A 23650-nucleotide genomic window follows, 5' to 3' on the forward strand; every position below is an offset into this window, starting at 1 on the left:
TCTTGGATGCAGTCTAACAACATATCCAATAATTAGAAGAGGAAAGGGAAAGTAGACAGTCTTTTTAGGTGTTAACAGCAGAGAAATTCCATCATCTAACCAAGAAAAGAAAAGAGTGTCTAGAAAAGACTTAAGCTGAATTACCTGTTGCCAACAGTTCAAAGAAATCAAAGTAGGATTGGTGTTAATGACAAAACAAACATGTTCCATTGTCTTAAGCATAAATGAGGTACAGAATATCTGTACCCACTGAAGATCAAAGGATAATTTTCATTGAAAGTGCAGCATTCTCCCCCCCTCCCAAAAAAATGAGAACCCTAAAAGGAAACAGAGTCCAAATTTCATTTTTTCTCACTTGAATCTTTAATAAGGGCGGAATAAAATACTTTTTTGTGAAAGTGTCATATTCATGTGTTGAAATGTGGAATCTTATTATTATAGACTTTGCAACAGCAAAGTATCTATTTTAGTGTGTTCTGACTTGTTAGTGTTAGTATTTGAATAGAGATATTGTAGGAAGAAATATTTAAACTATCAGAGTAGAGTGCCAGGGAAACAATAAAGGCCTGTGGGCACTGCTGTAGCTTGAATTCTTCCCCCATCTCCAAAGTGGGCAGCTGGAGATAAGGGTATTTCTCAAAACACCCTCATTCTAAGAAAGCCAAGACAGAAATATCCTTAAGAAGATGCCTCTGGTGTATGCTAAGATGAAAAGGTTTAAATATGGAGTAGGTTGCTCGGTTTTAAGACTTACATTAATATTTTGGAATACATTTTCATTTTATATCACCAGTTCTTGCCTGTCAGTGAAACCACATTTTCCCAAATGTGTCACAGTCTCTCGATCCAAGGGGCCATCTATCAAGTTTGTTCTATTTGACAAATACTTCTTCTCTACTTCTCTTTTTCTTTTCTTCACACTTATCTCATTATTTATTACCTCATTACTTAGACTATCTTGACCTTAAGATACCTTCAAGCCAGACTGGGTGAGATACTTCCCCATCTTATATCCTACTTACTAAACAATATTATCACGATATGCTCACTTAAATTCTCAACTTCTTTTGGTGTTATAAGTAGGGTAAAAGGTTGCTGAATGCCATAATATAAAACTTTCAAGGAAGTTTTTAGTCCTGGTCAGCAAGTATATTCATTTCTACCTAATCACCCCAATATGCTAATGGATTTTTGGGGGAATCACTGAGGACTGGAAACTGGGCATATTTATGTGTTGAATATATGGGTTCCTTTGCAGACCCTTCTTGACATGAAAAGTTCACAAACTGTAGTCACTGTGTCACTATCCAATAAGGTAATAACAGATATGGTGAGAGACAGTGTGTGGCTTTGTCTCAAATGTGTGGCTTTAATTTTATACTGTCTTGTTGCTGTATGACTCCTTCCAATGTTTTAATGTGTACATTAATAGAGACGGAGATAAAGACTAAAGGGGAAGGTAGGTGTGTTCTCTTGTGAGAAAAACTAATATTAAAGTTATCCCAGTTTTACTTCAAAAATCCCCTCTTTAATATTCTTGTGTGTCTATGGATACAAAAGGAAAGAAGGAGAATTTTACAAAACAAATTCAAAATGACTTTCCTAAATAAAGTACTGTATTTCTAAATATACAAATAACCTGAAAATATTTGGTACCATATTATATCCCTGGTTCTTCATTCAAAAGAGCACTGTGGCCTGTGGAGAGTGGGTGAGTTAGTGGAGACGGCAGAGATAAAACAGGAGAGCTTCGACAATACCACAGCAGAAAGGACCTCGTAGATCTTGGCAAACTGTTGTAATTACACTCAAAATACAATGGGAAAGTATACATGTGCTCTGAGTAGAGAAAAATACAATCTTATCTGAACCTTAAAATGAATACTTTAAGCGCTACAAAGAACGTGAGTAGAAGTGGAGGGAATAGATAAGAGGATAGTACAGTCCCAGAGGAACCTGTGGCTAAGGTGGGTAAAAGGGCAGTAAAGGTGGATGAGATGGGTGAATTTAAGATCTCTATTCAATTAATTAGAATAATTAATTGTGGAGGATTGGGGGAGAAAAAGAATAAGGGTTTCTAATTTGAACAACTAAATAAACACTGATGCCATTTTGTGGTAAGGGGAACATTGAGTAGGAAAAAATTTGGGAAAGAAAGGTATTGGTACCATTATTGACTGGACATGTTACATTTAAAATGTGTTTGAAAAATCTAAATGAAGATGTCAGGTAGGACTTCACATGCCTTGCTTGCACTGGAGATATACAGGAGAAACATCGACTCTTTTTACATATTATCTAAGGCCATGAAAAAGGGGTAATATCACAAAGAAACAGAGAAAAAAAGAAGTCCTAGAAATAAATAGCAAGGTTCTTTAAAACACATGCCACATCCAAACACTTCTTCCCACTTAATCTTTGCTACCATAGTCATCTCTTAGCTGGCTTATTTCAAACCACTATCATTTCCATCTATTTTCACTTTCACCTCCTACAATCTATTTTATAACATAGGAAAAAGATGATGCTAAGGAAAATTAGGTCAGATGTGCTCTAAACTTAAAAAAAAAGAAAGAGAAAAGATAATTTACATTGACCTGAACTGGCCCACAGTTAGATCTTCGACTTAATCTCCTTCCACTGTCCCCTTCAACCAGCCAGCCATGCTGCTCACCCCACCATTGCTTATTTCCACCAGATGTCCTCCTGCTGCAGTGCCTTTGCGCTTACTGTCCTGTCTAGAATATTGCTGTCCTGTACACGTGTGTGCCTCAACTTTTTGCCTCTTTTTACTTTCCACTCAATATTACCTCAGTGATTTCTGCAAACCCCAATGCATGTGACCTGTCTAGTTATGCAGGACCCCATTTTTAAAAGGGCTTATTTCTTGGTTTAATGCATTGCTGCTGCTGTCTTAAAATTCTTAACACTATTTAAACAAGGGGTCCTGAATTTCTATTTTTTGCATGGGGTGCAGAAATTATGTAGTCAGTTCTGGAATGACCAGCTCTAATTCTTTCTATGTTCCTTACCCTGATTTCTTTCATCACCAGAGTATATATCAACTTCCAATCCACTGTATTTTATTATTTGATTGTTGTCTCACTCCATCAAAACCTCATAAGGACAGGGTATTGAAAATATTGTTCATTGTCATGTCTCCAGCACCTCTATGACTCATATGCTGTAGATACCTTAATAGGATTTTTGAATAAAAGAATAAATTAATGATTGGATGAGCTCTGATGTCAGCAGTGAAGATAGAGAACAAAGAACAAAGAAAGGAGACCATGATAGAGTAGTCACAAGTGGGAGAAAAATCAAGTGTTTCAGATGGAAATGTAGATAATAGAGCTCCAAAAGGAAGTATAGTCAAATGTGGTGAAAACTAGTAAAGGCCACGTGGTCCATGAGGCCAATGTGACATTTGCTATTGATCCTGGAAAGAGCGGTCTACACAAACATAGCATTGGGGGTCAAAGACAAACGGGAATAATGGGAGACAGTAAATAGAAGAGAAGGAAGACTTGTTTTTAATGCTAGAAAAATCTCTAAGGTGTTGATTTACTTATCATGTACTTTCCAAGTATCTATGTATCCAAGGTAAAAAACATAATCATAGTCATGTAAAACTGACCTCGACAAAATTTATTTTTACTCTATACCTAGAAAACTCCAATTAATGCAGCACTCTTTCTAGACTTTACTTCAATTTCCGTTATTTTTGAACACTTCTGGGGGAAGAAATGAAGAAAGTATGAACATTTTCTCTGCACTTAGGAGCTTTCAAAATAATTTTAAAAATAAGATAAACAAGTCAAAAACCTGCATTTAAATAATATTTTGAGGCCACATAGAAGAAATAGCATAAATGTTATACATAATAAAGGACCTGTAACCAACCATTATTAGAGTTAAGGTTTTAGAGGAGAAAAAGATTATTTAGACTGTGGTGGTTAGTCAATATTTTAGAATTAAGGCATATTTTAAATGTAATCTGGAATGATGAATATCATATTTGTAGAGAAAAGATGTTAAAAAGGATATTCCACATCTTCAGAGGAATCCAGATTAGGAAAAATTAGATCTGAAAGTGTGAGATTGATCAAGTGAGCCAGGTTTTGAACTAAGTTTGTTTGGACTGGAGAGTTTAGAAAGTTCGAAGTGTACATGAGACTGTCTGAACATGGTATAATAAAAATAGTATTTGCTTTGCAGTCATAGAAGCATATATTTTTATCTTGTTGCTGCTCCCCATTAACTGAGTAACTTCAGACTGTGTAGAAACTCAGTATCTTCAAATTAAAACACATGAACAATGGCATAATGTTTTTGAACTTATAAGTGTAACATAGGGTTAAATTCACTCGAGTAAGCAGTTTAATGCACCTAATATAGAATTGTTTTCCAATTCATATTGGTTAATTCCCACATCATGTTACAGGAACTTTAAATGTTTAAGACTTGCTGTTTATTATCTAGGTGGAGGGAAACAAAGATTTCTAAATAGGAAGGCATTAGTTCAAAAGTGGGCATTTTTTTAAAAAAATAATCTGCTTTTATTCTGGGGAAAATTAGAAGAGAGACTGGCTAGGAGCCCTATAGGAAGGTAAACATAGATTAATAAAGATTACTTTCTCTGAACTTATGTCTTAGCCTAAAATATTAGGCCTATGAAAGGGCAGATCTTACATGTACAATGTGATAAATTTTCATGAAATGTGCAGTACACACTACCAAGATCTAGATATAGAATATTTATCAGACATACAGACATCTTCTTAGTGTTTTCCCTCAGCTTTAACCTTCACTTCTCCAAAACGTAACCACAATTCAGTAATCGTAGTCCCGAATATTTTGTTTGTTTTTAATTTTATGTCAATAAAATTGCATGACATTTACTCTTTTGTGCATGGCATTTTTCACTTTATAGGTGAGAAATTCACCCATGCTGATACACACAGCAGTTCAATCCTTCTCCTTCCAGTGTACTATCCCATTGTATGAGTACATCACAGTCCATTTTACAACTGAGGAATAGGTGCTTCCAATTTTTTGCCATTATGAATAATGCTGCTGTAAACATTCTTGCACATCTTATTTGGTGTACAAATCTGTATACCTCTATTGGCTATATATATTGAAACTGGATTACCTGAATCATACATAGTATGTGTTAAGGAGTATTTACTAGATCAATCCAGGGAGTTTATAGACAGAACTGCTAGAAGATTAAAAAGGAACATTTTTATAACCTTATGGGAAGCAAATATTTCCTTAAAACTTTTTAAATAAACCACTAACTATAAAGAAAAAGACTGAAAAATTGATCTTGGCTACAATTAAGAATTTCAATTTATCAAAAGTCACCTTTAAGAGAGTAAAAAGCAGGACATAATGGGAAAACATGCTTTGAATTAATTTATCTAATAAAAGACTCATATCCAGGATATCTAAAGAACTCATTAACACATCAAAAACCAGGAAAATCAAGTTAAAAAAAAATAGGACAAAAGAAAAAAAATCAAACAGGCTCTTCACAAAAGGAGCTATCCAAATGGCTGAGAAACATGGGAAAAGGCGCTTCACTTTATTAGTCATCAGGAAAATTCAAATTAAATTTATAATAAAATATGACTACCAACACACCAGACTAGCTAGAATGAAAAAGGCTGACAATATCCTGTACTGGTAAGAATATAGAGTAACCGTGACTCACAGGCACTGCTGATAGGAGTGTAAGTTGATACAACCATTTCATTCATTTTTTTAAATATGTGGGTCATGCAAAACATATCTTCATGCTGAATCTAGCAAGGACTGCTGATTTTACAATCTCTGAGAACTCCTTCATGTAACAGATATGGACCCTGAGGCACAAAGAAGTTAATTGAAGTTTAATTCAAGGTCAAATAGCTAGAACGCATGTCTCCTGCTGCTCAATTGGTGTTTTTTCTGCCCCACAGTGTGGCTTTCTCTAAATGACCAGACAGGAAATGAAGAGTAAAGTATAATGCTTTGAAATTTAACATATTTCTCATTGTGCAAGTAAAATCCATTTCATGCAATCTTAAATGAATAAAAGGAATTTAAATCAAATGCATTTCAATTCTGCTAAGGAAGTTTTAGGCTTAAAATAATAATAACAGTAAGCCTAGAACCACCTATTAGAGATTAGAATTTAGAAGGTTCAAACACAAAAGGCTTTTATGAAAAGATATCTGGGTATTAGTCACCATTGTTTTCATACATTTGAAAGAACTTAATAACCCACTTAATTATTTTTTTCTGGAGTACAAATGAACTGTTCCAAAAAGATCAATTAAATAATGAGAGTGAGAGGCATCTTTTTATTATAGGGTTTTTTGAGAATTTACTGCATTAAAGTTAATTCCCTTGCCATTATTGAGGAAATAGTATGGTTGTGTTGAAGTTTTAAATTTTCTACTGATGTAGGAAAAGAATCTTTTGGCAGGTTAAACAATAGACTCTTTGGAAACACTGAAGTAGTCTTAAAAAAATTATCTCCTTTAAAATTGGTCCATCTTTAACCAGAAAGAGAAGTTTTGTGTGTTTTTTTTCACTGCAAGAAAGCTTTTAATTTCACATTTAGTAAGACGGATCATAATTTTCTCTATGTAGGAGTTTTATCTATAAAAACTTATATTAAATAGTTATATTTTAAAATACATATATATATAAAATTAAGTATAGTTAGAAATTAATGTTTCTTCAGACATTCTCTAGCTAAATATATCTTCAGTATATAGTGTTGAAGTTTCATCTGCTTTTAATTAAAATAAATGACTTGAAGCTAGTAAATCAGAAAGACGATCTAAAAGGCTTTAAATGTCCAGTGAGCTTCTCTAAATCTCTCAGAGAATGTTTAAGTATTTCAAAGATACTGAAAAGTTTCAGTTCACTGATGAAATTCTACTAATTACATAAACAATAAATACAAATCATGAACAATTTGCTGGAGCCATTCTTTTGAAAAAAGAAAAAAGAAAAAGAAGTGACCATAGAGTGCAACTCTTCCTGTGGGACAATAAAAGAGCATACACTTTCCTACAAATATTAGTTCACATACAAAATGTTCGACTGTGCTTTCCCCCAACTGGACAAAACTGAGTGTGTTGGCTGTATAAAGGGCAAGGAGCCAAAACATCAGAGAGAGGGAGCTAAAAGAAGAAGGAAATGAATTTTCGTAGCACATTGTGTAAAACTTTGTAGAAAACTTTTATTCACTGCTATTAATCCTTCACTTTGATGAGAAATGTGTTCAATCATTATTCCTTTTTAAGAAAATGTTCTCAGCTTTTTAATACAGTAATTGTAAGACTTTTTTTAGACTTTAAATATCTGCTTTAAAGTACTTAGAACAACTAGTTACATTCATTTGAATTCATCTATTGCCATAGAGTTGAAGGAAAGAAAAAGTGACCTGGCAGAGTTAGATTACACAATTTATTTCTGCAGAATATTTAAACAACAAGCAGAGATTTGACCTTTAGTTTTTTGCCGGTGTTTTTAACATGTTAATGTTTCTATAATATCATTTACATGGTTTCAGATAGCTATAATTGATCAATGTACTAAAAGGAGTGTTACAGTTTTACTGTGACCTAAGAATCTGATCCTTTTCCATTCCTCCTTTCACCCTCAAGAACTACACAAATATACAGCCAGAAACAGAGAGGCACATATTCAAGACAGGGCTCATCATATTACCATTTCATTCCCTGAATGAACACATACGTGTCTTTTCATCATCCAGACTTATAAACTGGTTTTCAGACAAAGCTTGTTGAACAAAACTAAATACACTGAAAATGATCTTGTCATTCTCTTTACTTGTTTTGTTTTTAAACTGTAAGTATTTTAAGTCATAATTCAAATCTATAACAATAGAAATATAAAGATTTAACTAGGAGAAACTTTTCAGAAGAGCCATAACAAAGAAAGAAGAAAAGAAAAAATGAGTTTACTTGCACATAAAATCTTCCGTAATATTTGTAGGTTAAGCCTTAGAGATAGGGTTAAAGTCAAGCAAATTTATCATGGATTTTACTTGAAATTTCTCCATTGAATTTATAGGCTATAAGCATCAAAGTATCCTTAAACATGTAGTTTAGGTCTTAAAGTAGTAATCTGGGATCTTCTTAGCCTGTTTCAAAACCTAAAAAAAAAATAAAAAACAAGACACTAAAAATACTGATGTAATGCTCTCACTCAAGCCCTTGGAAGTTCTGAGATAAGCTTGATAGAACTCTCAAAAGAAACCTGGATTATTACTGGTCTCCTGAAGACCTACTAGGTTTCTAAACACAGGGGTGATTCCTTACAACCAAACCTTTCCCACGGAATCACTCCCCATTCTTGGCTCTCTTTTACCTCAGTTATTGATAAACTTGTCTGTTCTCATCAAGGTGACAAAGAGCAGCCTTTTGTTGCATTCATCCTTCTGTTCTCTATGGAGCTTCTGGTATTTAAGGAGAGAGGGCCACACAGGACCCCATGGGTGTTTGGGACAATATAACTGGGTGATGTACTTTTCATTTAAGTTATATGCTACTCTTCATACTTCCGCTGAAAGAATTTGTTATACAAGCTAGTTATATCCTTGATATTTTTTATTGAACAGCACATATAATAATGCTAGATGATTGTTACATTAAAATATTTTAGTTACTCTCACCTTATATTAATAACAGTAAGGAATCCCCTGTTTTTAGAAACCTAGTCGGTCTTCAGGAGACCAATAGTAATCAGGTTTCTTCTGAGAGTTCCACCAAACTTATCTCAGATCTTCCAAGGGGCTGAGTGAGAGCAGTAGTAAATCTGACCCTCCCAGCATTTTCTCACTGCATTCTTCATGCTGTGTGTGTGGTGGGAAACACAGTGCAATAAAAATAGCTGGAGCTATTCTAGTCTCTGTTTGCCACAATCCAACTCTAGGCCCTTATGACCATCATCTACTGACATCGCAAAGGTGTTTGTTCAGAAAGAACAGACAATCTTTCACAGGACGGATATGAATCCCACAAGAGTATGTAGTTGCTAAGGAGAAGTAAGGAATAAAATGACACAAAATTGTAACATATTAATATTGCAGCTGGGTGGTTTTGGGGAAATCATTTGAGTTTCTTTACCCATTTTCTTATGCCCAAAACATGAACTGGCTGATCTCTATGGTACTTCTTAACACCAGCTTTAAATTTGCACTTATTTTTACTTCATAATTTGATTAAAATTAAATTGAAGGACAGAGAATGGGGTATATGGTTGGCCACCACCATGGTGACATCACTCAGATCCCATGGATAAAAGCAGAGACTTAGGGAAACTGGGGAAACTGGAAAAATAAGAGAGACTCCTAAGAGCCTGCCCAGATGCCAGTCTGGGCTGACACTAAGCAAGGATTAAGAGACATCTTGCCTTTGGATTTTTCCATCTACTCCTATTACCCATTCACCCTGTCCCATTCTTTCAATATTGCATTTGCATTTGCCCTGATCCCTTTGGCAAGATGATTTTGTCTCTGATTACTCCAGAACAATGTTTTCCATACCACCTGCAAAACTATGGTTCTATACATGAAATCCAAATTGTTTTTCAAGATCTGTACTTCTACCTCTCCAATACAACAGAGCCCCTCTTAGTTTCCCTCTCTAGAAATTTTCTCAAATCTTCAGGTAGTTCTTTCTCATGAACATTCAAAATTTATCCCATGAATCCTTTCTCATATATCCCTAAACAACAAGACATACGCTATTATAGAAGAACCAGCAATTCCACATTTAATGTTTTATTAGTCAAACATTTAATGTGTTATTAGTCAAAAAGACAATGTGTCATCCATTGATAGATAAAAGTCAAGAGGTTTTTGAAGTGTTCAAAAAACACAAAGAAAAAAGGTTGTTGGCCCTGGCTGGCGTAGCTCAGTGGATTGAGCACGGGCTGGGAACCAAAGTGTTCCAGGTTCGATTCCCAGCCAGGGTACATTCCTGGGTTGCAGGCCATAACCCCCAGCAACCGCACATTGATCTCTCTCTCTCTCTCTCTTTCTCTCTCTCTCTCCCATTCCCTTCCTTCCCTCCCTAAAAATAAATAAATAAAATATTAAAAAAAAAAAGGCTGTTGACCTTCATTCTTTCAACACAGAGCAACACCAGATCAGATAACCAAAGTATGAATCAGCTGGTATAGGAAAGAAGACGAAATACAATAGGAAAAGAGGAGTAGAAAATTACTTTTAAAAATTAGTTCAATTAAACAAATATGCGAAACCATTCTTTCTTATGCTATGTGTTATTGACCTACTAAATAATCATTTGGGAGGTTGGGGTGGATTTAAATACCTTTGGACTAGCAAAAGAGGTATATGAAATATTAGAACTTACAAAAGAAAATTAGAAACCTAAATGACCAGTTCTGTTGTACAAATTATTGCTCCTCCTCTCAATATGTATGCTTGTTTGATGAGAAATTCATATTCTTGCAATGACATAATTTGTAGTCCTGTTTTTCACAATATTTTGCTCCTCTATGTAGCATCAAACAAATTTTGAGAGAGTGAGAGCTATTGATGGCCTATTTATACAAGCATCTTGTAAGGTGTTGGCACTGCAAGTAACGTGCAAGACTCACCAACGATGACATCAGTCAAGGAAGGAACTTCCTTCACAATTAGCCTCATATTGAAAAAGAAGAAGCACCTACATGAGAATCTTACACACTAAACTGTGTCAGAACATTGGTTCATAAAGTACTGTAGGAAGAAGAATAACCATAGCCACTGTCACCTTCATCTTTGCCTTGAAAACTTTGGTTTTCATCCTAGAATAGTCAATACAGAACAGTCACACTGATACTGCCTGCTTTGCCCCACACATTTCTTGTTAAGGAGATCAAGTGAACCCTCTTGGCAAGAGCCTTCTCATGTATCCCGTTGCCCGGGTCTTCATACTTTTACACGCAGCCAGCCAGAAGATCTCCTGGCACTTTTCCAATGACTCAGTTACTAGGAAATATGTAAACTGTACTGGAGAATTTGCATCTTTCTGCTCCCGTCATGACTCTTCTGCACAGAGTGTTGCTGGGGTTTTAATTAAAATTGTCTAGCATTATGTCTATTGAGTCATAGCTTTTTATTATTTGTTACAGGTACCTTAAATATACAAAACTGGGCATCCATTTTTAATGAGAGATAATGTTTTGAAAGGTAATAATGGGTCAAGAAAATGCATCTGTATTAAATGCCTTTTTTAAAATCAAATTTTACATTTTTCTCCACTTGAAATATCTCCACCTTTCTCCAAAAGTTAGCATGTCAGTAGACAGGATGAAAGTGTATAGAGGTAATGACAGAATGAAGTAAGTTTTCTAGGCAATCGAACAAAGTCACTTAAAACAGGATTTATCTGGGAAAGGGGAGGAAATTCTCAACAACTTCACTCTTGCATTCACGTTTACTTTATACATATACAAATTGTAATGGAATTATGCATATTCATTATCCATGTACTTCATCAGAATGGTGTCATTAATACTAAAGTTAAATGTGTGTAATGGAATCTTTCAGTCATTTAGGTGTGTTTCTGTAAGCTTAAAACGAAGCTTTCTTGTACATGAGACATGCTACTAGGAATTACGGGGTTTGCCACATTGTCACATAGAATTTTTCCAGATAGCGCCTCAATGTTTTAGTTTCTTGCTGAATAAAATTACAGACCGACATTGAAAATCAATAGTTAATATAAAAGAATATTTCTTTTTGTTGAGACTCATTCTTTACATAATTTCTTCCATCATAGTGATTGCATGCTATGTAACTTTCTTGTGTGCACAGTACAAACATAGTCCTACAGGTTATTGGTAAACATAGGTAATCAGTAATTTCCTCTTCTGCAGTGAAGTTTGGTTAAGGTATACAATATAGTCTGGTTAAGGTAGACAATATGTTTATTTGATACATTTACATATTACATGTTTACCACCTAAACATAGTTGTTTTGTCATATGTTTTAATAGGCAAACAAAATTAATCCCATAAAAAAGAGCAAAGCCGGTAAACTATAAATAGTTTGAAAATATTCTAATTTAAAATAAAAAATTAAAAAATATAAAATATTTTAATTTAGGGTACTAGGTAACAATATCTATATTTACAAACAAAATGCAAGTGTTTAAATCACATTATGTTAAAAAGATCTGTGACCAGTGACTTCAACAGTTAAGTATAAACATTGAAAGTTATATCTTTCCTTGAGATTGAAAGGCACTCACATTCTTCATCTTTTAATTGGTGTTGATGATTTTTTTACATTAGAGCTTTCTGTTTAAAAGCCTGTGTTTTCTAAAATCTAAGATGCATGCATAGTAATAGATGCTATGCTAGATAGTGGAAATCAATGCTATGGTCTGCTTTAAGAAATGGAATGATTACTGACTAACTTCATCCCCATTTTAGCCAGTAGTGTGAGTCAAACATAAGATAACCAGACATATTTATTTCAACTTCTGTTTCTTTTATCCTAATTAAATACAGGAATTTCACTCCCACTGAAATGACTTTCTTTTTCAAAGTGAACAAATTTAGAGAGAAAAATAAAACTCCAAGGAAGAACAATGACAGTAACATTTAAAAATAAAAATTTATGAAGACATAGAAGTAATATAAGGAGAAATTCTCTCAAAAATTTATTTTTAACATCTGCTGTGTGCTAACATATTATTGGAATCACACCTAAACTCTCTTTACTATTGGTATAGATAGATAGATGGTTTTGGTAAAATTCAACAGTCTATCCCAATTATGAAGACTATAATCTCCAAACCTTACTACTGAGCATTATTAAAGGTATTTAACTTAAAAGTTCTTTAAAATTGTCAAAGAACTTCGCATTATATTTTTTTAATATGAATATTACAAAGCCATATGTTTACAGTAGTCTAGGGAATGCTACATAGTCATAAAAATATAAAATTATACCCACTTTTAACTATGTCTGTATAAATGAGATTCTTTTAGTGTAAGAGCAATGGTTTTAAAATAGTTAAAATATTTCTCTGTTTAAAAAAACTTTGTTTCTAAGTGTGATGTTAGACAAACATCTTAGACTTTAACACAAAATAACAAAAATATTTTACACCCTTATTTTGTAACGTTCAAGCACATCCCAAATTTTACATGAATCTCCTTAGTGCCAAACTATACCCTATTTTTTTCAGTTAAAGGTTTGAATGAAAACAGCCACAAATAAACAGCCATTCAATCCAATTGTTGTACTCAAAAGGATCTCCGGGAATAATATTGTCCAAAATGTTAACATTGGTCATCTGTTTGTAAGGCCTTACTTTTCTTTCTTTTAATGTTCTATTTTATAATTTTACCATTTTCTGAGAGAAATTTAAACTAAAACAAATTCAGAATAACCATTTTATTTTCTCTTTACAGTGGTCCTTTGGCATGTGCTATCTTTTCTGCAGGCTCTGACTCAGTGAGTGCTGTTGCTCTGGCCTTTGGGATCCTTTCTGCTTGCAGACAAGTCAGCTCTCAGAGTTTCTTAGGCATCGCTGTAATGACCAAGAGACCTGAAACATGTAGAACAGATAAGAAACAGAACTTGTTTGGGAGTTGAAATGATTGAGATTTTTCAAAAGAACATTATAAAGGATAAAAAATTAGGCTTCCTTGAAAAGTCTTAAAATTTAAAATAGTATAAAATTTAATGGACCTGAATATTGAAGAAATGCTCTTCCATATATATTTAGTGGGTTAAATATTACCTAAATTATATTGGGAATCTGTTGATCTACATACATAAATACCAAAGTTAAAGCCCTCAAAATTATGTTCTATTTATACACCAGTGTATTTCACAAGTACATTATGTTCAATTAAAGGGGGCAAAAGACATCGTCTATGGCAGAAAATACAACATTTTCTATGGACATCTTCTATGGGAGAAAATACAACATATGTTGTCAACCTTGTAAAGAGACAAATGGAAGTCTATCAGTTGCTAAAAAAAAGAGTAAAATGTAGTATATAAAACTGTACTAGTTAGCTAGCTCACCAACATCTTCCGGATCTATAACCTTATTCTTCATGAGCCAGACTCAAAAAACTCATCTCTACATTTCTACAAAAGAAACTCTGCGTGTACATGTGAAAGCTTTTGCTTCTTATGTCTTTCTTTTTTAGGGGGAGAGTGAAGGGAAAAAGTTTTTTCAAATCATGTTAGCTAGCTCTAAAAACCAATAGATACCTTCTAACAGTAATGTTAACATATATAATTAATATATACTATATATATTATCATATATATGTACTTCTTACATTTCTATTGTCTTTATTAAGTATAGACAACAAAGCTTAAGTTTTATAATAAAGCTGATTACAGTGTCTGCTTGTAGTCTATTTTTGTAGACTTTAGACTTTCACACCTTATTTACTTAAAGTAGTCAAGGTTTTTAGAGTCTAAGATATGTAGTTGTAACAGCTATTAAATTATGAGCTTTCTCATTAGATGGTCAATACTTATCAATTTATACCAGACTGTAGCTAGCTATCTGCCACTCACATACCACATCTTCCGGTTCCCAACTTTGTGCACAGACCCTTTTCTATTAAGTAGCCAAAAACTAAATAGAGCATTCATACTTTGGGGACAAACCACTTACCTCTCAATTGGAATTTCTGAGATTTCCAGGGGAATGATCCTACACAAATTAACCTCTCTAGCCTTGTCTCTTAGAATTATATTCCATTAAGCTTGTCTACAAGTTGGCACTTTGTTAGCAGAAATTTAAAAAAACACATAAAGAATTAAATGGTTAGAGGAGGAATTGGTTCTATGTCTAAAGCATGAAATAATTTTTTAACAGTCAAATTATCTTCCAATCATTGTCATTCATTTGTCCCAATACAATTTACTGTACTGTATGTAGTCAGATGGTTAAATAGCCAAAAATCAAAGCTGCAAATAAGTTACATTTTATAGATTATTCATTCATAATTAAAACATACAAGCAACTTTTAGCTATATTACAACTTGAAAAAATACTGTCATTATTAAGAGTGTTTCCAAGACAGACTTTTAAATGTGACCTGTAACCACATTGCTGAATTTATTTCTATTATAAATGCACACTCAACATGTTTTCAATAAGCTAGCATTTGGGGTTTTCTGGGCACATAGCATTGTACTTACCACACTACCTCTGCAGCCAACCTCATATTTGAAATATTAATCTCTCATAAGAGTGGCTTATTCCTGCTGTTGAGATCATTTTTTATTTATTCTTTTTTAATAACCTCAAGAATAGTTCTACTTGGCCTTTGCTTAATATCTTTCTAACCTGGCTTTGGACTTTGTTCTGTTATGTACTAATGGCATAACCATCTTGGTCCCCTCCCCATAGTCTCTATGTTCAAACAATGAAAACCACAGGAAAAGTTGAAAGTTAGAAGATAAAAATTTTGAGAGGCCAAAGATGAATCATGCACTTGAAATCATGTACATTACACATTTGGAAACATGCAACACTTTAGTCAGTACACAGACATTTGAACTTATTCAGTTGAAGATTTTACTTTAAGAATTCAAAAATTAATGCAAAAGAAAAATTGACTACATAGATTTTCCTTCCTGGTGCTTTTAGACACACACCTCTCTTGCCCTGAAATTGCTGAAGTCTTAAACACAAGATGCCATGTCATGTTTTCATTGCCTTCTCTGATCTCTGTTGAAATTACATATGGATCTCATCCAAGATTAATAACTGTGCATTTGCTCATCTAACAGTGCAGCAAGTTTGTGATCACTGGACCTATACATATAGCTGAAATGATCAGTAAGTCTGAATGAAGCTAACCATGTAATTACAGAAAATGTCTTTTTTACAAGTCATCTATTTCTTTGTGTTTCAACATGTTTACTATTACAATATTGAGATTGTTTGAAAATAAAGGCAATCGGAAAAATCAAAACTGTCTCTTCACAATATCACTTTTAACCTCTAATTATCAAGATGGGAAATGCAGTCTTATTAACAAAACTGTCTTGTAAATAGAACATTCTACTAAGGGACTATATTTTTAGGAAACAGTCCAAATTTTTTTCAGATATTGCCTTTGATATTCTTCGTAATAAGTTAAAGCTTACAAAGTACTAAAAAGGAGAATATCAACAGGCTCTTCTGGAGAAATTTGGGCACAACTTATGTGGGAGGTAGTGGGTGAGTGGGGCAGGAGAGAGTAATAGGGAAAAAATGGAGACAACAAAATTTGTTGTCTCCAAATGGAGACAAATGGAGACAACAAATTTTAATTGAACAACAATAAAAATAAATAAATATAAGCAAAATAGAAAAAATAAAAAAGTAAAAAACTTTCAATCATTCTTTCCCAGCAAAAAACACAGGACTTTTGTTTGTTTGTTTTGTTTGTTTGTACTTATTCTAATATGAACATCAATAAACTCAGCTATAGAGGGTTCTCATACTGAGCTGACTCTCATTTAGTAAACATGTTAATTTACTAAGTTTGAAAATAAGATTTCTTTAACTTTCTTTAGTTATATGTTCTATTTTTACCACGTTTTTGCAAACAGACCATATAAAATAATTTTTAATTACTTCACAAAGATGAATAAAACTGCATGTATATGTTTTCAAATATAGCTGTGTTTTGGTTAAAATTAACATAGTTTAATGCCATGTTCCTTTATATGTCACTGGGTCTTTTCATACACTCTAGAGATTTTTATTGCTATCTTTGAACTAATATTAATCACAGTATTCTTCTGTAATTTTGACCAAGCCTCTGGACTAAGAACTCATATATATTCAACTGCCTCCTGGATTTCCCAACATCCAACACTGTATGCATGATCTTCATAAACCTGAATAGCTCCTGCCTTATCAGGTCCAGAATTCACAAATTAGACACGTGTAATTCAACCATGACTACTTGTTCTTTTTTTCTTTATAAAAGCCAATAAATTCTTATGTCATGTTTTCTCTTAATTATGTCTTATAATTTATTATTGTGTTTAAAATAATTGTTGCAATTGTTATCCTGTATAGTTGTCCTTACATAAGTCACTCCCTGCCTCCATGCACTTGTTGGAGGTACTTCCCCGGCTAAAATGCTGCTGTCCCCAACTTCTTTCAACTGACTGTTAAAGAACACATGCTTGAAGTCAAAGCTGAATCCAACTCTGTCACTGATTTATTGTATATCATTTGCAATTTTGTTCATTCTTTTTTAGCTTAGTTGGCACATCTGTTACATGGGCATTTAAAAAAGAAATAACTGTATATTTCATGAAGTTTTTATTAGGGTCAAATTAGATAGTATGTATAGGACATAGCAAAATAATCAACATACAGTAAGCAATCAGAAAGTTTATTTTATTATTATTATGGGCACAACTTAAGTATCATCTCCCCCAGGGATCTTCCATGAATCCTCAATATATATTACTGCTTCTCTTATAGGTTCCCATACAAATTTAAGCCCATTTCTTAAATCACTTACCAAAATGTATTAAAATTTTCTTTTCACATGCTGCTTTACTGTAAGTTCCCCTGGAGCAGAAATTCCTTTTTTAAAATTAATAAATTAATTAATCAATTTTTAAATTTATTTTTAGAGAGGAAAATGGTGGGAGGAAGAGAGGGAGAGAAACATCAATGTGTGATTGCCTCTTTTTCACCCAACACTGGGGACCTGGCCCGTAACCCAAGCATGTGTCCTGACTGGGAATCAAACCGGCAACCCTTTGGTTCACAGCCTGCACTCAATCTACTGAGCCACATCATCCAGGCCCAGAGATTCCTTTTTAATCATTTATGCATGCATTTAACATAATTCCTAGTACAAAGTGAGCATTCAGTACATAGTTGCTGAACACGGTTGCATAACCACAAAGTAATCAAGAGATTCTGAGTGATCTCATTAATATATCAACAATTAATAAATGAATAAAATGAACATTTATTAAATACCCTTCTGATAGGTACTATGCTAGATACATACTAAAGGAAATACAGTAATCTTGTGAGATAATAATTATCATCTCCAATTTAAAAGTGAGATAATTAAGATTTGGAGTTTGTATGCCCAGATCATATCGCTAGTAAGAGTTATAAATCAAATCGCAATTTTCAGCTCCAAATTGAAATATCACTTATGAAAAATATAGTTATATATTAGAATCAAATTATTGGTAAAATTGTTAATTTCTGCTTTACTCCAGATCAGGATTCTTTAACCCAACATCTGAGGATAGCATTTGAAGGGTCCATAAATCTTCTATGAGACCACATGCAATTGTGTGTATGTGTAATTTGTTGGTAATAGCATCTGTGGTTTTTATTGCATACTGAAAACAGTTCATGATCTGAATGAGAAAGGTTATGAATCAGTGTTTTTGATGATACTTTTTCATTACTCAAAATGTTTGATTAAACCAATGTACTTTATTTCTTATTACTCCTTATTTGCTATCAGATTATATGTAAAATCAGTGCCCAGTGCTAAGAGTATATAAGTAATACAGCTTAATTTTTCATTTTATAAGTACAATAAAGCTAATTAATTTGACAGCAATTTTTGAAAGTGATATAAAGTCAGCCCTGGCTGGCATAGCTCAGTGGATTGAGCTCGGCTGTGAACCAAAGTGTTACAGGTTCGATTCCCAGCCAGGGTATATGCCTGGGTTGCAGACCATAACCCCCAGGACCTGCACATTGATGTCTCTCTCTCTATCTCTTTCTTTCTCTCTCTCTTTCTCTCTCTCTCCCCTCCCTTCCCTCTCTAAAAAAATAAATAAATAAAATCTTAAAAAAAATTCAGGTAGCACACCAGTGTGACTGCTGCAGCACATCAGTTAAAATTGCTGTCTTAAAGCAATAACACACACACACACACAAAAGAAAGTGATATAAAGTCATAAATTTTTCTTGGCTCAGTAAGTAATAATAACTTTCAGAGGAAAAGTTTATTCCACTTAAGCCAAATAATTTTCAAATATTAATTATTTACATTAAAAATATGCTAATTACACTGCATACCTTTTATAAAGGATGTCCCAAAGAAACTTAATGGACAGTGTTTGTTAGTTAGTGGTTCATATACATATGAACATTACCATTATCTATTTCAAACAATATTTTAATGGAGAAGGTTTAACTAGTTGGCCTCGAAGTTCCCTTCTGATATGGTAATATTATTTAACTTCTGATTCATGTGGATAATTTAGACCTTTTATTTTAAAACCAATTATTACTCAAACAAATCATAACTGTGCTACTAAAAATCTATGAAAAATTATACCATATGCTTTTTATTTTTTAAAATAGTATTTTTTAAAGATTTTGCTTATTTATTTTTAGAGAGAAGGGAAGGGAGGGAGAAAGAGGAGAGAAACGTCAATGTGTGGTTGCTTTTCATGTGCCCTCAACTGGGTACCTTGCCTGCAACCCAGGCACGTGCCCTGACTGGGAATCAAACTGGCAACCCTTTGGTTCTCAGGCCAACACTCAATTTGTTGAGTCACATGGCCAGGGCACCACATGCTTTTTAAAGAAAAAGAGCCCATCCAAGACTGAGATGCCACATGTACATTTATTTGACCATCATCTCACCTTTAGCACCTACATGCATATGTCTTCCCCTTCTTGTGTCTGAGGCATCAGCAATGACACTGTTCATTAATACTTCTTTTTATCTTTTATCAATATTTCCTTGCCTTGGATTGGTCACTGGGATAGGTAGCATGTGTCATGCCCCAACTCATTTCCAGTCTCCTTTTAACTTGTCATATTCTAAGTGCTGAAGAACCTAAAAACTAAACTTTTCAGGCTTCCTTGCTGAGTAGGGCCTGGGAACTCATCCAGTTCTCCCAAGAGAAACCTGCACAGAAGACCTAGAAGCAGAAAGTTGCCTGGAAACTTGTGTAGCTAAAAAGTAGATTGCACCTTCTGGCAAGTAAGGTGATGGAATCATTTGGTTCTTCTGGGGGTGCTGTGGTGGATTGTTTTGGTCTCCACTTTGCAGGATCATTGGTGTCATGTGGCAGGTGATGAAGGCACTAGCACACCCTCAAAACAGTGCCATCTAATGTGCTCAACTCAGACAACAAGATCTTGCATCTGAATGCAAATAAACACACCACTTCTCAGTAAAAAACCCTCACTATGAAACCAATTACCAACTCAACTAAATAGTGTGCCTAGCAACACAGTTCATTAGCAATCTGGCACACAGACTTTTGCTCACACTAACTAGTAACAGAATGTGGAACTGCACTTTGTCCACAGACCACACCTTGAACAGCACTACCTTCGTGCTGGGCATTTTTCCTAGTTGTGTCTTTGTTTCCTGAGCTATACTAGTGTCTAAACCTGATTCTTTGAGTTTTCAAAAGATCTTGTTAATTGCATAGCCCTTTTTTTCTTAATTAGCTACAAGGATGTCTGTTTTCTATAACTAATACTGCTCTTACATGGGAATTGTCCCTGGTAACATTACGCAGTGGTGAGGGAAACACCAGTCTTTAAGTCACACTATTATTTTAAATACAGTCTTTGCTTGCAAATTGTTTGCACTCTTAGGCCTTCACTTGCTTCTCAACAAATCCTCCACTTCCTCCTGTGGTTACCACAGCTTAACATTTCTTTTATTCATGCAAACGGTCCTGTAAAGGATATTGAGTTCTCAAATTTCCTCCATGAATTTTTACCTTCAGTGTATCCTTTCTTGCCTGATTTTATATACATTTTTTAAAGCTTGGGAATGGCAATTGTTTAATAATTATATTATACTTCCAATAACTATGCTTACATAACACTTGTTAAAAGTTACATTCATATAACAGTATTCATGCCTAAAGAGTTCATAACATGTGTCTAAAAGAATAACAAGTTAGATACCTTTAAAGTGAACTCTGATGACAGCACAGCCCAGGACGATTAGGAATGAAGCCTAAATGGCATACAAGATGCTGAACTAGTTGTAGCCTTTCGACAAATTAAGCTAAAAAGAATTTCCCTGCTCTCTCAGGAGTGATTGTGGGAACCTATACATTTTAAAATATATTTTAATTTCAAACACAACATAGAATTGTTGAGAAATAATTTAGATTTGAATAAAATAAAAAGGGACAATTCCTTGCCATGTCTCTTCCACTCCCCAAATTATCTACTCTTAACAATTAGGCATGTCTCCTTTTAAACCTTTTTTTTAATTAAGGAAATAAAGGATCCCCAATATCCCATGTACTCTCCTGTGTTTCCCAGCCTCTTGGCAGTTTGGAAAGTCCATTTGACTAATTAATGAATAAGTAGAAATGATTTGTGTCTCTTTCCAATACATACAGTGCTCGAAGTCCTGTACTGTCCTCAGTTTCTCTTTTTCTCCTGCCAGCTCAACCAACCAATCTTTTGTTTAGGCAGCAGAGCAGAGGGTGGAAGGGCCAGGGTCACCGAGTCACTGGGGAGGACAGCTACCCTGTAGAGTCAGTCACGCTCACCATGAACTCACAACAGTAAGCTGTATTCTTGTTGCTTTAAATCACTGAGATTTAAAGATTGTGTCTTACCACAGAAAAGCATTTCCTAGCCTCACAATTATACCAGTGCCTATAACATATATATAGAGAGGTAGACAAACAAGTGTATATAAAATACTTTCATTTTTGTTCCTTCAAAATTGAGACGGTGGTATAAATACTAATTTAGAACTTGCATTCACAAACAACAGTATCTTTTGGTTAACAATGCCAAAGAGAACGTACTATCTTTAGTATTAACAAAGCATGTAATGGGCAGCCGATGCTCAGAGCAAATACTTACTTTAGTAATGGATAAATATTTATAACTATCCTATAAAATCCATTCAGTCAAATGATGATCTGTGTAAACGTTGATAACCAAAATCTATTTTATAGTTTTATAATTAATTGTATTAAACGATATATTCAAGTTTATTTAAAATATTTGTTTTCATCATTTAAGGTCACCATTAAAATGCTATTCTTCCTCGAATACTTTTTTTATACAGAAATAGTAAAAATTTCAAAAAATTTTTTTCTTGTTCATGGCAGGCACTGGTTAGGGTGAATTTTGTTCTCAGATCACACAGGGGTGTCCAACCTGCAGCCCAGGGGCTGCATGCAGCCCAGGATGGCTGTGAATGCAGCCCAACACAAAATTATAAATTTACTTAGAACATTATGAGACTTTTTTGTTTTGTTAGTGTTTATGCATTTAATGTGTGGCCCAAGACAACTCTTTTTCTTCCAGTGTGGCCCAGAGACACTGAAAGGTTGGACACCTCTGAAATACAGGCATCCGAGAGTAGCAGCAGCAGGGAGAGAGGGAGAATGGGGACAGGTCAGGACTTAGAGGCCCAAACACAAGAAAACCTTACCTGTCTCCAAATTTAAAAACCGAATCCGTGTGTTGAGATGAAGTTGTCATTGGTTCCCATTTCAGTAAATACGACCATAAGGAGAGCAACAATGACCATTTCTACTGGGCTGTCAAATGGGGGAAACTAGAGAACATGTTCAATTAGATGTGAATGGATTTTATTTAATTCCATGAGAATGTTTGATAGGTTTATCTGCAAGTAACTGTTAGCTTTATGGTTAATTGGGCTAGGCCAACAAAATGTTTTTCTTTCCTTTACACACAAGTGATTCTTTTATCAAAGTGAAAAGCAGAATTCACAAAGTCACCCACCCAACCAGTTTGGTTATTTGGTAGCCTTTATACTTGTCATTCAAGTGACTTCAACAAACATTATTGCAATTGCTAGTATGGACTTGACCTTGAAAAATAAGTAGCTCAAAGATTATCCAGTGTATTGTTCAATAAACTCTGTATCATTGAGCCACCCGGACTTTAAAAGCAGGAGGATGTTATAGTGTTGTTTTCATATCCTGGTTTTAGTGTGATCAAACGTTTCACAGACCCTGCTCAGAGAGTTCTTCCGCACATTACACCCCAAGTATGATTACTTCATTCCCGACGACTGTATTTTATAGCTCTTTTCTGTTCCATAACTTTGGATGTGTTACAGTTCTGCCAACACAAAACATTTACTTTCTGTACGCTCATACAAAAGAAATTTGGGTCAGCTCTGCCAAGTTCTACACTCTCTAAAATTTTCCTAAATAGAGAAATATTATTCAAACAGATAAATGAAGCAAGGCACATAAAAAATAAACTTTTTAGATTCTTGGAAGGAGAAGTAAGTGAGCACCTAAAGCATAAACCAGCTATTTTGTATTAAAACAGAGAGATTGTTTCATTGAGCTCATCTGAGGAAATTCACAGGGCACAGCAGGAGCCACCAGTGAACTCAGCTGGCAGCAGCTTCAGTCTGTTTCCCAATCAGGACTCAGACCCCCTTTGTTGGAAGGAACAGCATACTTTCTTTGTGGCCTTATCATCACTTCAAGTCTACATAGTTCTACCCAGCAGATTTCCAAAAACAACTATGAGCTATCACATGGCATTGTACTTTATTTACTGTAATATCCCAGCATAGAATTTATTTACCACTTTGATAATGTGTTTAGTTGTCAAAGTTACAGTGTAAGAAGGGGTGAGGGCCAGTTACAAGCAGAAA

Source organism: Phyllostomus discolor, chromosome 4, assembly GCF_004126475.2.
Source record: "Phyllostomus discolor isolate MPI-MPIP mPhyDis1 chromosome 4, mPhyDis1.pri.v3, whole genome shotgun sequence".
Lineage (NCBI taxonomy): Eukaryota > Metazoa > Chordata > Mammalia > Chiroptera > Phyllostomidae > Phyllostomus > Phyllostomus discolor.